The following is a 15,800-nucleotide window of genomic DNA, read 5'->3' as shown; positions in this document are numbered from 1 at the left end:
AAACTATTTACTTGTGGTAAGTTGACGCATTATACTTAAACAAAATATAATTCATGTGTTTTCTTAGGACCTACTTTCTTTTTTTCAATCTTAGGTTAAACATACGGCATAGTTTGGCTCATAAATAAAACATTATGCTTTGTTATAGTTATCCTCTGAAATGTATTGAGTCTACAGCCCAGTGAGATTTGGCTGTACAGGCTAAATAAACTTCATAGTTCATCATTGTAAATAAAAAGTTGCCTGTACATAACTACTGATTATTGAATTGTGTGCTTTAAACAGTACAGACCTACAGCGGTTAATAAACTTTGAAGGAGGTGTTTTGTTGTATTTTTCTTGTTTTAAATGTTAGGCTAGTTCGCCACTGTAAAGAAAACATTACATCTTTGCAGTAGTTAACTGCTAAAGCTTATCAGGGATGGTGTTGAATGTATATTCCAGGCTACAGAAGTTAATAAAATGTGATTGAGGGATTTTTTTATGTATCCTTGTTTTCAGTGTGAGACTAGTTCATCATACACAAAATATTTAATTGTACATTTTACACTATTTTGCTGTAGTTAGACCTACAGAAGTTGATCAACTTTGAGGGAAGAATTTTATTATGTTTTTATTCTTTTCTGTGAATATAACATTACGTTTTTGCTGTAGTTAAGTTCTAAAAGCCTACCAGACCCACTGTTGAATGTACAGCACAGACCTACAGCAGTTAATAAACTTTGAGGGAAGGATTTTGTTGTATTTTTATTCTTTTCTGGACATGCAACGTTACATTTTGCAGTAGCTAACTGCTACAAGTCTATCAGGCCTGTTGTTGAATGTTCAGCACTGACCTTCAGCAGTTAATAAACTTTGAGGGAAGGATTTTGTTGTATTTTTATTCTTTTCTGGACATACAACATTACATTTTTGCTGTACTTAAAGGCTAAAAGCCTATCAGGGCTGTTGTTGAATGTACAGCACAGACCTACAGCAGTTCATAAACTATGAGGGAAGGATTTTGTTGTATTTTCATTCTTTTCTGGATATACAACATTACATTTGTGCTGTAGTTAAGCGCTAAAAGCCTATCAAGCCTGTTGCTGAATGTACAGCACCGGCCCACAGCGGTTTCTAAACTGAGGGAGGAGATTTTGGAGAAGTCTCTGCCCCCAACTTTGTTGATTGACGTTCAACAAAAGCCCCTCCTTCCACTCCTCTCCCCCCTCCTTCGTTTTCCAGCGAAGTGCGTGAATTTCATACCAAACCCATACTTCGCATTCCACCTTTACTGTCAAACCGGGGAGAGATATTACTGAAAACAATAAGGGGCTCAGGAAAAAACAAAAGCCAGCTTTTGAATTAATGATATTTGGTCCAGTTCTCCTGAACTGCTGGACGCGTTTTCCCTCAGTAAAGGTGAGTGTTTGAGCTGGAGCTGCCTGTTGTCTTTTGTCTCGGTGTCTTTTGCTGGAGTTTTTCACGCCGTGAAGTTTTCAGATCTTTGTCATATTTCGCATTTTTCCACGGAGCTCCCTGCGTGGGGTGGGATGGTGGAGAGAAATGCGAATGGATTTGTTATATTGTGCGTGTCTGCTTGTGAGCAAAGAGGACGAGACTTTGCCGTTTTTGTGTTTTGAGGCAGCGGGGGGAAAAGTTTTAACGCTGAATTTCAATTCAAGTTGCATCGTTGCATTGTAGCCTCCGTAGCTCGAGACCCGGAGTCTCCTCAGTGTTGCCGTGCAGTTAGCCTCAGCCTGGGCGAGCAAAATGTCATTGTTTTTAGCTAAGTTTTTCAAAGTAGTGCCTTCTTTCCTCACATGGTTGTTCTTGGGGATGAGAAAAGAACTTTTAATCTTCCCTAGGACTGTCAAGAGGAGAAGAGAAAGAGAACAGGGCCAACGGTTTGAGAAGAAACTTGGGTCAAAACGCCTCAGCTACATTTATAGGTAAGAGGTTTGTGCTAACTTGTTACTTCTTTCACCAGCATATAAATGTAGCCAACAATAAAAACATTCCTAAAACACCCTGTCATCCTTTTTAACTCATAGAAATGAGTTTCAATTTAAAAATAGCCCTTATTTAACCAATAAAACTAAATGTCACAAGTCACAATGTAAGTTCAGGCTGATTATACCTTCACCGAAGCTGTATTTTGGTGCCTCTGGTGTGGAAATGGATAATAATCTTAGTCTGCCTCAAAACCTATGATACTGACTCAGCAACCGAAACACTGAGATCTGACTCATAATTTACTCTGGAAGTAATGCTATGACTCCGCTAGGCTTGTTACAGTAACCGTTTTGAATCATGCCGTCTTGGCTTCATAGTACTGTGCAGTATTTACATGAACTCAGCCAGTGCCTTACTTAACTCTCATAAGCTAATGAGTTTTTCCCCTAATTGTAGGCTATTGATAAAAGGTGATACAGCTTTCATTTGGTCACTCTTCTGTTCATTCCTGTGGCACTTCTCCACTTAAAGCCCGCAGGCTGTTTCTGTCCCTCTGTGTCTCATAAGGAAAGCTGAAATGACAGTACAGGTCAGTAATCTCCACCTAGGCAGGCTGCTTAGAGTTTCAAACTGGACTGCTATTGGACAGGGTGAAGTTTGCATATTCCCGCCAAGGGAAGGCTTTTCTTTGTCAGATTTATAGTGCGGATGCATGATAGTATCAAAATCATATTGAAATCGGCCGATTTTTTGCTTAAAAAGTGATTGTCAGATGGTTAGATTTGATGTACCACAATTATATTGCTGCTGTCGGAGCAAAACCTTGTATCTCCATTTTTGTCATTTTTTAGTTTTTGACATAATTTGAAAGTACCCAGTGTCCTGTACATTGTGTGTAAATTTCATGATGAATGGACCAAAAGAAATGACCCAAAATTACTTGGAAAAAAGTCTGGTTCCATTGACTTACATTGAAAGTAGAGCATGTTTTTTCATTCTCCTGTAAAGTTCTCATTTTGGAGACAGCAGCGATATGCTGTTCTGAGTGGACATTATCAGTGCTTAAAGAACACTAACCAACTACATGTTTCATTACAAAGAGAGAATAGTTAGTCCAGTTTAATTAGATTTAGTATTTAAAACCATTGGCCTCATTCACAAATATCTTCCTAAGTTTTACCCCTTAATTTGTTCTTGATAAAGGTCTTAAGAAAAAGTCTACGTCAGATTTATGACGTGTTCTTAAACCGCAGAATTGTTCACACCTTTGTGCTCTTGAGTGTATATAGATTCTGTTTTTACCTAAGAACAAATCCCAAATAACTTTGGTGAATTACACAAAATTCATAAAAACAGTGTAAGTGTGTTTTAAGAAGAAGTTTGTTCTTAAGAATAATTGGTGGATGTGGCCCAATGTACTTATGTTTTTTGAGAATATTTTTTAGAGACAAATAATATCAGAATCATATCAGTATTGGTAGATAAAACATGTAGTGTAAAAAAGTGATGGATTGATATTTTATATTGATATATGTTCTTTATTGTAAGAGCAGAATGTTTAGGCAACACTGGGTTTTACACCTACCAAAATAAATTCTGTGTTTCTCCATAATGCTAATGCTCAGTTTCTACAAGAAAGAAGATATGTATAATTTTTTTCCCAATGCATATTTATTTTTTGGAAATTAGGTCTTTTTTCCGTATTGATACAACAGAATCAACAACACTATTCAGTAGTTTCTGTTTATTAGTTTTTACTGTTGTATTGTTGTATTGATACAGTAGTATCAGAACGACAGTATTTGTTGTTAGTTTTTACTAGTTGTATTGATATATCATCAATACAACAGAACTTCCTATTTTCTATTGGTTCTACTCTTTTGTTCATTAGTATCATGGCAACATATATTTTTATCTACTCATTTTTACTGTTGTACTGATAGATTGTCACTGATAGATTACCGATGACTTTAGTTATTAGTATCAGGCCATGTGTCATTCTTGTTTCTTCTTGTTTCGTTTCTTTCCCTGAACGTACATAAATCTGTTTTGCCTCTCTGAGCTTCGTATCTCGACCGTTGGCAGCTTTGCTAGAGGAACAGAATGCTGTACTGCAGGTTCATTCCAGATGGTCCAGCCCAGACTGCCTCTTCTGGTTCTCCTGCATAGTTCGTTAGATCTGTCTTATAATTTACCGCCATTTACAAACCCCGCTTCTCTTCCTTAGGAAAGATTTGTGGCTTTAAATAAAGGTCAGATGTAATTGTCTTTAGGATAGATGTCTCACCACTGAAGAGGTGTTTTTTTTTAGACTGAACACATCATCATCTAAGATGGTGTGTGATAGCGATTTCACCATAAATGTGATGGAGAGCAAGGAACACCCATTTCATTATATTTTTTACCATTATACACAGAATAGAGTGAAAACATGAGAGTAGTTAAAGGGGAATTCCGCTGATTTTTCAAAATGTCTGTATAATTCAGTCGTTGTAAACAAAGTCTTTCAGAGTGGTTGGATATAAAGTGATTCATTTTAGAGAAACGTTTTTATCTCAAGTTGTCTTTACAGTGGTGGTGGTAGGAACCAGGGGTCACAATGTTTACAGTGCGATGTGTACAAAGCTACTTTAATTATTATAAAAAGGCCAGTGGACCTGCAGGCATCTTCTGAGATTTTCTATGTAATGTTGATAATGCTAATATAGTTATAAACCTGAAAAAGCAACTTTTCTTTGGGCACTATTTTTCCTTTTGGGTATATTTTGACTGAATGGGCTTAAAAAAATAAATGTTTTAGGCCAAAACCTTAAAACAACGTCTCAGCTATTCCTAACCATTTCAAATAATGGTTTTCTGTAGGAGCTTATAGAGAACTCTTCAGTTGTCTGGTTTCTGTCACCACCACTGTGAACAATTCTGAATTTGCAAATTTCTCTAGAACTGCTTATTTCACATCAGACCACTCTCAGTGGCTTTATCTTAATGATTTAATTATACAGAAGTTTGTAAAAATAAGTTTGATTCAGCAGGTTTTGATGATGCAGTGCATCACTAATGTTATGAGAAAACCTTGTAAGGCCACAATGTACAGCCCTAAATTTAACCCATGAGCAGGGCAGACTGCACAGAGTTGTTATAAACTCGATTCCAGATAGAGGATTTCGACTCCTCAATTCAAATTATAGGAGGAAAACAAAGAGGTAATGTAATACAAGCCTTGTGAATGGTGAGGCACAAGGATTCTAATATTAGATTTTGAAGGCAAGAGTAAATCTGGGGTGGATTAACGTTAGCATTCTGCTGTGCTGGCTGGTTTGCTTCGGTATGTGTGCCACATTACTGTAGCTGGCCTTTCACAACGCATAAGTTGCTTTTTTGTTTGTTTTTTTGTCTGCTCTGGCCACCAGGCAAGCCTTTGGTTTGTCACAAAGTACATTTGTTTTCCCCTTTGACGTCTAGAAGGCAGTGGCCACCACTGGTGGAGCAGCGCTTACGGCCAATTAGATTACATGGACAATCCAGTCTTGAAGTGGCCCTTTTTTTTTCTTCACTCTCCCCAGCTGTGGGCCTCTTTGCTATTCAAAGTAGAAGTTCATTAACTTGATACTACTCTGTTTATAGTGAAGAAGCTGTGATGATTTCTTTCTTTAGACTTTTTTTTTTGTTGTTGTTTTTCAGGACTAGGAAGATTACTTTGTGCTATGAGTGTAAACATACAGTCGTATGTAAAAGTTTGGGCACTGCGGTTGAGTTACATGTTTTGTTGATGTTCTAAAGGAAAATAAGTTAAGACATCCTCTGCAGACAACATACTTCTGCACATTTTAATGCAAAATTACTGCTTATTTACTGATTTTAACACTGAATTAAAAAAGTGAACTGTGTGAAAGTTATTGCCCATTTCATATTTCATTGTTTTTTTTTTTTCAATATATTAAATTCAGCAAATAAACAGTAGTTGTGCAGAAATGTACAGAAGTGTGTTCTAATAGAGGGTGTGTTAACTTCTTTTCACTTAGAAAATCAACAAAACATGTCATTTGACCAGGGATGTTCGAACAGTTAAAGGTGAAAAAGTTTGTGACCTAAATTAAGTCAGTCTGCTCATTTATTTTATTGTTTTAACATGTGTTTTGTGTTTGAAAGCAGTTGTGATTTTGTCTTTGCTGCATTCTTTTATCAGCTGCAGGTGTGCAGATTGCTTTCTCAGCCCTTGCAGTTTACCTTAAGTTGCCTTTGCGAGCTAACACGGCTAACTGTATGACTTTTGGCTTCCCTGTGCTAAATGAGGCTTTGCTGTTTAATAAGCCAACAATTGAATTTTGATGTTCGTTGTTTGTTTTGGCTTAAAAGTCTTGTACTGCTTATCCATGACTTAAAAGCACTACATACATTTTCTGTTTCTAGACTTTAGATGAATTTGCAGCACTAATGTTGTTGTTATTCTTGAAAAGGCAAATCCTTTGCATAGCAAGAATACTTCCTCACTTTAAGAGCAAATGGGACTGGCTGGAGCAGATTGTTTGTGCTGTATGTGTGTGTTTATGTTGCTGGCTGCTTGACAGCTCCTTCACTGCTCTGTGTTAAAGGCCCAGCATCTAATGAGCCCCGCTCCATTTGTGCAGGCCGGAGCCGCCTTTTAGCACCCGCTTCAGAAGTGGCCCTCCAAATGGTGGCCACTTACCCGTCTGTCAACACAGGCCTGAACAAATATCTTGCAGTTTGTGTGCGTGTGCGAGAAAAAGAAAAGCAGAAGGGGAAGAGCGAAAATATGTGATTTCTTCTCCAACTCACTAATCACTAGCGCTTAATTGTATTAAGCAACATTTCACAGACTGGCCAGTACAGCGGCCTGTAGCCCAGTCAAGCCGTCCAAATATTTGCAAAAGGAAACATTTCATACTGTATTCAATTTCCCAAATAGAATTTTTCCCTTTTAAATCGGAGGCTTTTTCCTCAGGCACTTTAAATGAGGCAAGAAGTAGCAACAAGGCCAAAACACACATGACATGCTGCCATGCTTTATTAATTATGATGGAGAGGCTGTCTATGGAAGTGTGTTTACATTTAAGATGAAAATTAATGCATGCTCTCCAGGCACTTGTTTACATACATTTCCTGTGCGAGGCATTGGCAGATAAGATTTTTCTTCTCTTTGCTTCTCTTTGGCCTTTCAACTCGAGGGGAGGGGCAGGCCATTGGCTAGAACAGTGTGGCCTTTGTTTCTGTCTGTCTAAAGTCGCTGAACTTTCCAGTTGTTCTTGAAACCAACTGTTTGCTGCGATGTACTTCGCTGGAGTTCACAAACCGGTAGAGCTTCACACATGCATATACCTGAGCTGCTGGAAAACCTGTGTCCCTTAGTGGGGTACCGGCATCTTAAATTTAATGGTAAAATAGATGGACAAATTGTGATTGGACTTTTAGGACCCTCACTAGACTCTTTATCGTCTGTTGTTTAAAATCACAGTCTGATACTCATTGCAGAATCTGGAGCCTTGATTGTCTGATTTGGCTTAAGGTGGAATTCCAACAATTTTTCAAAATTTCTCCATAATTATTTTTTTAAGTTGTGAACGAAGTTATTCAGTGTAGTTTAATGTGAATTGCTTCGGTCAGAAAGTCACAATTGTTCACAGTTCATAGGAACCAGATGCCGAAAGCCTGTAGTGCCTTTAAATCTCACTCATGATAAGTTATTACATCCATTGGTAACAAATATATTAATGCCTGAATATTTTGGTGTGAATGCATTTTTTTAAATCTTTTCATGGTGGAGGGGTACATGCAGGGCATTATAGGGCAAAATAAAACATCCCTCCAAAAAACTGTGAGCTTTCCATGTAACATACTCCTCATTCTCTCTTTAAAAAGCTGCAAATGAAGCGCTTCATTCTACAATTAGAGCTATATGCAACCAGGGCACTCACCAACTGACTGAGCAGTGACCCCCAGCATGAATAAAGTCGTTCTTTTCAAACGTTTGCAGTACAGTTCCTATCACACACCATCTTTGATGAACCCCTGGTTCCTGGCATTACCACTGTAGAGAAATGAGTTGGTTTTCCACAATGAACCAATTGAAACCAAAGTGCTCTTATTGACTCTGTTTACATCCCAACAGTAGAAATGTGTCTAAGTATAATAAGTGTAATTCCCCTTTAAGAAATCTAGTAGTAAAGAAAGCAGATCACTATGGTTTTAGATCTAGATCAGATCTAGAAAGGGTCATTTAGTCTCTCCCTTTAACTCTCTCTCTCACTTTTTCAAATACCATCAGAAAAAATGAAAAAAGAAGCACTACTTTTATATATGCGTGCCCCCGAGCAGTCCCTGCTCTATGCGTGTCTTTCAGGTTTCATGGGGTTTGGCAGCAGCCCCTGGCCTAGCCACTAAATGACCAAGTCAGGCAGTGAGCACTGCTCTGCCGATTTGCCTGGAGATTTTCCGAGGAAAGTGCTGAATCAGGCTTTGGGGGGAGTCTTCTGGCCCACACGCCAGCCTGTGTGTCAGTCTTTCCTCTGCCGGCTGGATTACAGCTGCCGTGAGTGAGAGCGTGTGATGTGAGGGCAGCCTCCGAACGAGCAGGTCCCATCCTCCTCCCCACATGAGGAACATGAGAAAAGCCAGGAAACCAGTAATCCCCCTGAGATTCACATCTGCATATTCAGCCCTGGAGATGAAAGGCAGGAGAAAGCGTTTTCTGTTGAGTAACATACACGGTTGCTCAACATGATGTGCAGCTCCTCATGTAGAACGATGTGTTCAGGGCTTAAGTCTGTCCCGCAACATCCCTCTCGTTCTTTCACCCTCTCTCTTTCTCTCTCTCTCTCTCTCTCTCTCTCTCTCTCTCTCTCTCTCTCTCTTTCTCTCTCTTTTTTCATTTGCATCTACCTTTCTTTGTCTCTTTTTCTCTTCCATTTCTTCCCCTCTCTCTTATTCATTCTTTCTTTTTTTTCTTTCTTTCTTTTTGTTCATTTGGTCTTCATAGTTTGCACATAACATTTTCTTTCTTTCTTCCTTCTTTCAATATCTTACTCTTTATTTATCTTATACGTTCTCTCTCTCTCTTTCTCTCTTTGTCTCTCTCTCTTTCTTCTCTTATTTTTTTTCATTTGCATCTACCTTTCTTTGTCTCTTTTGTCTCTTTCCATTTCTTCCCCTTTCTTCCTTTCTTTCTTTCTTTCCATATCTTCTTCTTTTTTTAGCTTATACCTCCTCTCTCATTCTCTCTCTCTTTTTCTTTCTCTCTCTCTCTCTCGCTCTCTCTCTGCTCTGATTGCTTCCTGAGTGTCGAGCCAGAGCGGAAGTAGGAGGAAGCTATTGGAGAAGCTGGGGAGAATTTATTAGACTTTAGCACAGACTGAGAGGGGGGAGTTGGCGTTGTGAAACTCAGACACACTCCTAACCGTCCTGGAGGGGTGTTGGAAGAGGTGTTTTGGTGAGACCTCTTCATCTCTGTCCCAGTGAAGTGCAGTCTTTATTACGTAATCCCAGCAGGGCTTCAAAACAGTGCGTGGTTAAAAACAGCACCATGTTCTGATTACTTTTCAGAAAGCTTGAGCTCCAAACAGGCCAGGAATAAAATTCAGCTTTTTGTGTTTTATAAGCAGATATGAACAGCAGAGGAATATGGGGTATGGAATTTTGTTGTAAAATATTTATGCTGAATACATGAAAGTCACTGTAACTTAAAGATTTGCAGAATTTTAGTGAGTGATAAAAGGTGGCTGACTCGAGCTGTAAGTGTTGACAGACCTCGCCGTCCTTCAGTGACCATGCCACCCAAAGCTTTTATGGTCCTGGTGTGTGGCCTGAGCTTTTGACACACAGCATCACTTTGGTGACACACACTTCTAAATGTAGATTTAGCTCTGTTTGTTCTCTTGTTGTCGTCAGATGGCTTCTTCATGTGAAAGGAGACAGTTCATTTGTGATGGGCCACTTGAACTGCTTTTTCATTATACAGCTCAAGTGTTTAATGAGTTGTGTACTATGATCATTGCTTTAAGGAGAAATCTGTGCACTCTGGTGAAAGTGCTTGCATGCGAGGTCTGCAACAAGATTACGCGAAGGCTTTTAGTCAATATACTTTATTGTGCAAATGTTCACCCTTCATTCACTGAATTTCTCATCCAAACGTCCATTAAGAACAAGTTATTAGTTTTCAGATGCTACTGAAGAGCTTTGATGTGTAATAAAGTCAAAGAAAGATAAATGAATCAATTTCTGAAACGAGAGTTTATAAAATGAGTAAAAGATACATGGGGTACAGAGAAAATGGGACCTGATAGACCACCAAAACCATCCCCATCAGATAAACAGCACTTAAAGCTTTCATCTTTGAGAAAGAGGAGAAAATCAATCTCCATTCTTGCTTCAGATCTGAAAACATCCTCAGGTGTTTTTGTCGTTCTGCTGTGAGAAGTCAACTCAGTGCAATGAGTCTGAAAGGATGTGTAGCTCTCAAGAAGAACCTCACTGTGAAAAAAATAAAAGAACATTTTCAAATCAAAGAAAACAAACAAAAAAAATCTGCTGGTGTCCTCTGATCACTCCAGACCCTAGAATTAATAGTATTATTTGGATAACTTGGATTATGAGAAGCAGAAAATATGACCAACTTCTAAGAGTGAACTTTAGAGGAGTGAAAAAATAATCCCTGCAGATTTCTTTGAAAAACTGAAAGCAATTCTTGAAAAATAAATGGAAGCTGTATTATAGGTAAAGAGTGGACACAGTACAGTGGTGTGAAAAAGTGTTTACCCCCTTCCTGATTTCTTATTTTTTTGCATGTTTGTCACACTTAAATGTTTCAGATCACCGAACAAATTTAAATATTAGACAAAGATAACACAAGTAAACACAAAATGCAGTTTGTAAATGAAGATCTTTATTATTAAGGGAAAAAGTAATGCAAACTTACAGGGCCCTGTGTGAAAACATAAATTAAACATACATTAACTGTGGTTTCTCACATCTTTGGAAAGCTGAGTTCAATTTCCCTAGCCACACCCAGGCCTGACTACTTCCACACCTGTTCTCAATCAAGAAATCACTTAAATAGGACCTGCCTGACAAAGTGGAGTAGACCAAAAGATCCTCAAAAGCTAGACATCATGCTGCGATCCAAAGAAATTCAGGAACAAATGAGAAACAAAGTAATTGAGATCTATCAGTCTGGTAAATGTTATAAAGCCATTTCTAAAGCTTTGGGACTCCAGCGAACCACAGTGAGAGCCATTATCCACAAATGGCAAAAACATGGAACAGTGGTGAACCTTCCCAGGAGTGGCCGCCCGACCAAAATTACCCCAAGAGCGCAGCAACGCCTCATCCAAGAGGTCACAAAAGACCCCACAGCAACATCCAAAGAACTGCAGGCCTCACTTGCCTCAGTTAAGGTCAGTGTTCCACCATAAGCAAGAGACTGGGCAAAATTGGCCTGCATGGCAGAGTTCCAAGATGAAAACCACTGCTGAGCAAAAAGAACAAAAAGGCTCGTCTCAGTTTTGCCAGAAAACATCTTGATGATCCCCAAGACTTTTGGGAGAATACTGTGTGGACTGATGAGACAAACGTTGAACTTTTTGGAAGGTGTATGTCCCGTTACATCTGGCGTAGAAGTAACACAGCATTTCAGAAAAGGAATATCATACCAACAGTAAAATATGGTGGTGGTAGTGTGATGGTCTGGGGGTGTTTTGCTGCTTCAGGACCTGGAAGACTTGCTGTGGTAAATGGAACCATGAATTCTGCTCTCTACCAAAAAATCCTGAAGGAGAATGTCCGGCCATCTGTTCGTGACCTCAAGCTGAAGCGCATTTGGGTTCTGCAGCAGGACAATGATCCAAAACACACCAGCAAGTCCACCTCTGAATGGCTTAAGAAAAACAAAATTAAGACTTTGGAGTGGCCTAGTCAAAGTCCTGACCTGAATCCGATTGAGAAACTGTGGCATGACCTTAAAAAGGCAAATCATGCTCGGAAACCCTCCAGTGTGGCTGAATTACAACAATTCTGCAAAGATGAGTGGCCAAAATTCCTCCACAGCGCTGTAAAAGACTCATTGCCAGTTATCGCAAACGCTTGATTGCAGTTGTTGCTGCTACGGGTGGCCTAACCAGTTATTATGTTTAGGGGGCAATCACTTTTTCACACAGGGTCCTGTAGGTTTGGATTTCTTTTTCCCTTAATAATAAAGATCTTCAATTATAAACTGCATTTTGTGTTGACTTGTGTTTATCTTTGTCTAATATTTAAATTTGTTTGGTGATCTGAAACATTTAAGTGTGACAAACATGCAAAAGAATAAGAAATCAGGAAGGGGCGAACACTTTTTCACACCACTGTAAATACTGAAGAAAATGTGTTCTTTAGTGGTTGAAGCTTCTGTGTAATTTTTAGTTAAATGTGCATTTTCTGCTTATACTTGAAACAAATGAAACGAAAAATGATTAAATTAATTACTGGCCATTTTGACTGGAAATTAAATGAATGAAGGGACATCTCTGATTTTTGTGTCATACTGTTTCTGGTTGTCATTCTGATCGATTGCAGTAGCAGTACAGGAAGTATAGAGGTCTGATTTTCTTTAGTTGCACTATAAAATGAGAAATATATTGTCGCAGTGGAAGAACTTTTAACGATGTGGTGCTGTGATTTAGGAGCTGTCGTGAGAACTAATCTGCAGAAATTAATCAAATGATAGTTGATGGATTAATCAGTTGTAGAAATCAGTGCTGTGTTCTGATTCAAGCTGGTGAGTGAGGTCAGTTTGAGCTTTGGGCATTGTGTGGATTTGGTTTTGTTTGGAGCTCTGTGCTGGTTTATGGAGAGCGGGGCTGCTCTGCCTTCAGCCCAGAACGTCTTTATCTGTAATCCGACCTGAGCCAGCAGCTGCTGCTACACTTGTCCAGCCCTGTTGTTCTCTCAAGTGTCTGTGTGTGTGTGTGTGTGTGTGTGTGTGTGTGTGTGTGAGCACTTGCACACTTGCATGAGTGAAAGAAGGGTGTGTTATAGGGGCTACCCTGGGGGCATACTCCCTGGGGTGGCTATTGCCAACAAGTGTTCCAGCTGCAGCAGTTTCCAAAGAAGACTCCCATTCTGATTAGCCTTGAGCAGGAAAATCAGGGAATCCTTTGAGACGAGTCCATATATCAGTTCCAGTTGTACAATAGAGATTTCAACCATTGAGGCGTCCATCATGTGGGCCCAGTGCTCCAACAGTATATTACCATTTTGTTTAATTGCTTCAGGCAGTCCAGCCTGGGCTAGCTGCGACTTGATCGAGCAGTCACCCTGGCCCAGGCCATTATAAATGGTTCCCAGTCTCCCATAACTCCTGTCCTCTCACTGTGTTTTGGGTTCCTCACCTCGTCAAAGAGGTGAACGGCCATGAAAACAAAAAGCAGGTTATGGTCGCCAGCTTGGCTGCCTGCCAACCCTTAGCATCACCTCTCTGCGCTCTTCCGCACCCCCCACCCCCTCAGTCCCTCTTTCACTGGCAGAAGGGCGTGAAGACCTCCCTCCTGGACAGGATCCTTCCCTCTGCCTTTTCCCGCCAAAAAATGGCCGCCAGGGAGGACTAGCTCACAGATGGGCCCTGAGTTTGCACGATGAGTGGAATCGTCTGTTTGCACTGGAAAGTCCCCTCGCTCTGTCGACAGTCAGAGGACTCCCTGAAATTTAATAAGATGACTTATTGAGAGCAGAGGAGACATGAAAAACAAAAGGACCCGAGACAAGCTACACTTAGAGCTGAAGCTTTCTTTTACAGATTCACGTTCCTCATTGGCTGTGGAATGGTTTAATCATTCTGAAGGATTACAATCTGTCCTGTCCGTGCTCTTTTTGGAAAATATTACAAGTTGCAATGTAACATCTAGCAGACCCATAAATCGATTTATGTACAAAGGAACTTGGTGTTCCTTCTCTTCATTTCGGCTCTATTGTCTCTGAGGTGCGTGGCCTGTGCGGTTAAAAAAAATGTTTAGTCTGATGGAAGTGATGGTTTATTTTTGAATTCGTCCTGTTTGGTTTTGATCACTTCCACTTCACTGTCCAGGGTTTTATAGTGACCATATATTAATGGGGCTTTAGGTCATAAAACGTGGGATTTTGTATGTATAAGAGATGTAATATGTAAAACGTTATATAACATATGTTCCCACTTAAAAAATAAAATGTAAACCTTGCTAAAGTTCCAAAATGTACCATTCACCCCTTAGGCCATACAGTCCATCTGTGAGAAATGACCACAAAAACAACTTGTTTTAAATTTGTTGGTTCTGTGATGTCACGAAAATCACCGCATTTATATTTATCCACTTATGCAGCCTACAGCAGTCTAGCTCTGCCCATTCACACTGAGATTATAAGGAGTGTTTCAGCCTGGGCTGCTTTGGGAATGAGACACAATACAGGACCAGCCAATCAGAACAGAGCTCCTTTGCATATATCAGCTTTAAAGACACAGTAACACAAAAAGCCTGTTTAATTCTAAGGGATAAAGATAATTTGGAAAATGATCATGTAAAAATGAACTGCTTTTTGGTGCATAAAATCATGTCTAATGCACACGTAAGTGGGTGTTGGAGAAAAAAAAATAAATGCAAAATGTGGGATATGGCACATGAAAAGGCGTTTTGAATACCTACATTTCCATGGGAATGCATGGTTACTTGTTGTCTCTCTACCTAAATTATCATGTAATATTCTTTCATAATCGTCGAGTAACGACCAAATCTAGGGTGGGAAATATGACAGTGTTTACCAATAATGTGATAGATTGTCACATTACGATGCAGTATGCTTTTCTGAGAATATTGCATATATCGTCAGTTCTTGAACAGTGAAGAACTACGTTTTATTTAAGAGAGCGTAATCAGTCCTGTTTAATTGGATTTAATTTAGGTGAATAAAAATCACTGTTCATAGTTTTTTTCTTTTTTTTGTAATGTTGCACTACTGGTTCTTTATTTGTCTGTTTCAACTTAACAAACCTCAGAAAAATTATATATATTTTTAATATATTTATATATATATATATATATATATATATATATATATATATATATATATATATATATATTATAAATTTATATTAAATAACTATTAAAAATTAAATATTAAAAATTTAACATTGCAATGCAGAAGTACCTTATGTACTGCAAGATTTTCACTCACCTTCGCACATGTGTAAATGTGATGTGACAATAAACGTGATTTGATGTGATCATAAAAATATTGTGATCTTATGTTGGCCATGTTCCCCACCACCAGCTAACTCCCTTATTTAGCTACTAAGGGCAAAAACACTGCCTTGACTTGATAAACTCACTATTTCCTAAGCCTGAAAGTAAAATCCCCAGAAATCCTCATCATCTGAGTGACTAGATATGAGTCACACACAACTCTCCCCCTGTTTGTGGGTCATACAGAAAGCCCCCAGACTGAACCTCTGCTGGCCATCATCCCCCGTTCCCAGAAAAGACCTGTGACTAAGGGTTGGCTGCTCCTGGCAGATGAACACATCCTGGCCATTTCACCAGGGAATCACTTCCAGTGTTCCACACTTTTCTAGAACAAAGGGGTGACATTGGCGGGCTGTGCCATCATTCAGGACAAAACCTTGTATTTCCAACTTTATAGTTATTTTCTTTAATTTTTTATAAAGATTTTGAAAATGCCAGCTGCTCTTTACATTGAGTTACAATTTTGTAAAATTACTATTTTGGAGATATGAGGTTTCTGTCCCGATAGTGATGATATGCGCTTTTGTTTAGACTGAGTAAGTAATGGACAGTATGCACAGTGACTGCCTGAGAGTGCGCAAGTAGAGCTGTGTTCATTCAATGTCT

General features: G+C 39.1%; 1 protein-coding gene across 5 annotated transcripts in view; it reads left to right on the top strand.

Moving 5' to 3' along the window:
- The first annotated feature begins 1,235 nt into the window (after positions 1-1,235).
- tead3b (TEA domain family member 3 b) overlaps positions 1,236-15,800 on the top strand; it is a 52,162-nt gene continuing 37,597 nt past the window's right edge. For 4 of the 5 annotated variants that reach the window (XM_036571272.1, XM_036571276.1, XM_036571277.1 and 1 more), the window contains exons 1-2: positions 1,236-1,401; positions 1,848-1,931. The gene's annotated coding sequence lies outside the window, so the exon portion shown is untranslated. The remainder of the gene's footprint in view (positions 1,402-1,847; positions 1,932-15,800) is intronic. The other variant, XM_036571274.1, reaches the window with a different exon arrangement.

The sequence above is a fragment of the Colossoma macropomum genome, unplaced genomic scaffold (assembly GCF_904425465.1).
Source record: "Colossoma macropomum unplaced genomic scaffold, Colossoma_macropomum, whole genome shotgun sequence".
Classification (NCBI taxonomy): Eukaryota; Metazoa; Chordata; class Actinopteri; order Characiformes; family Serrasalmidae; genus Colossoma; species Colossoma macropomum.
The sequence above is the reverse complement of the archived record's forward strand: the minus strand, read 5'-3'. Positions and strand labels throughout refer to the sequence as shown.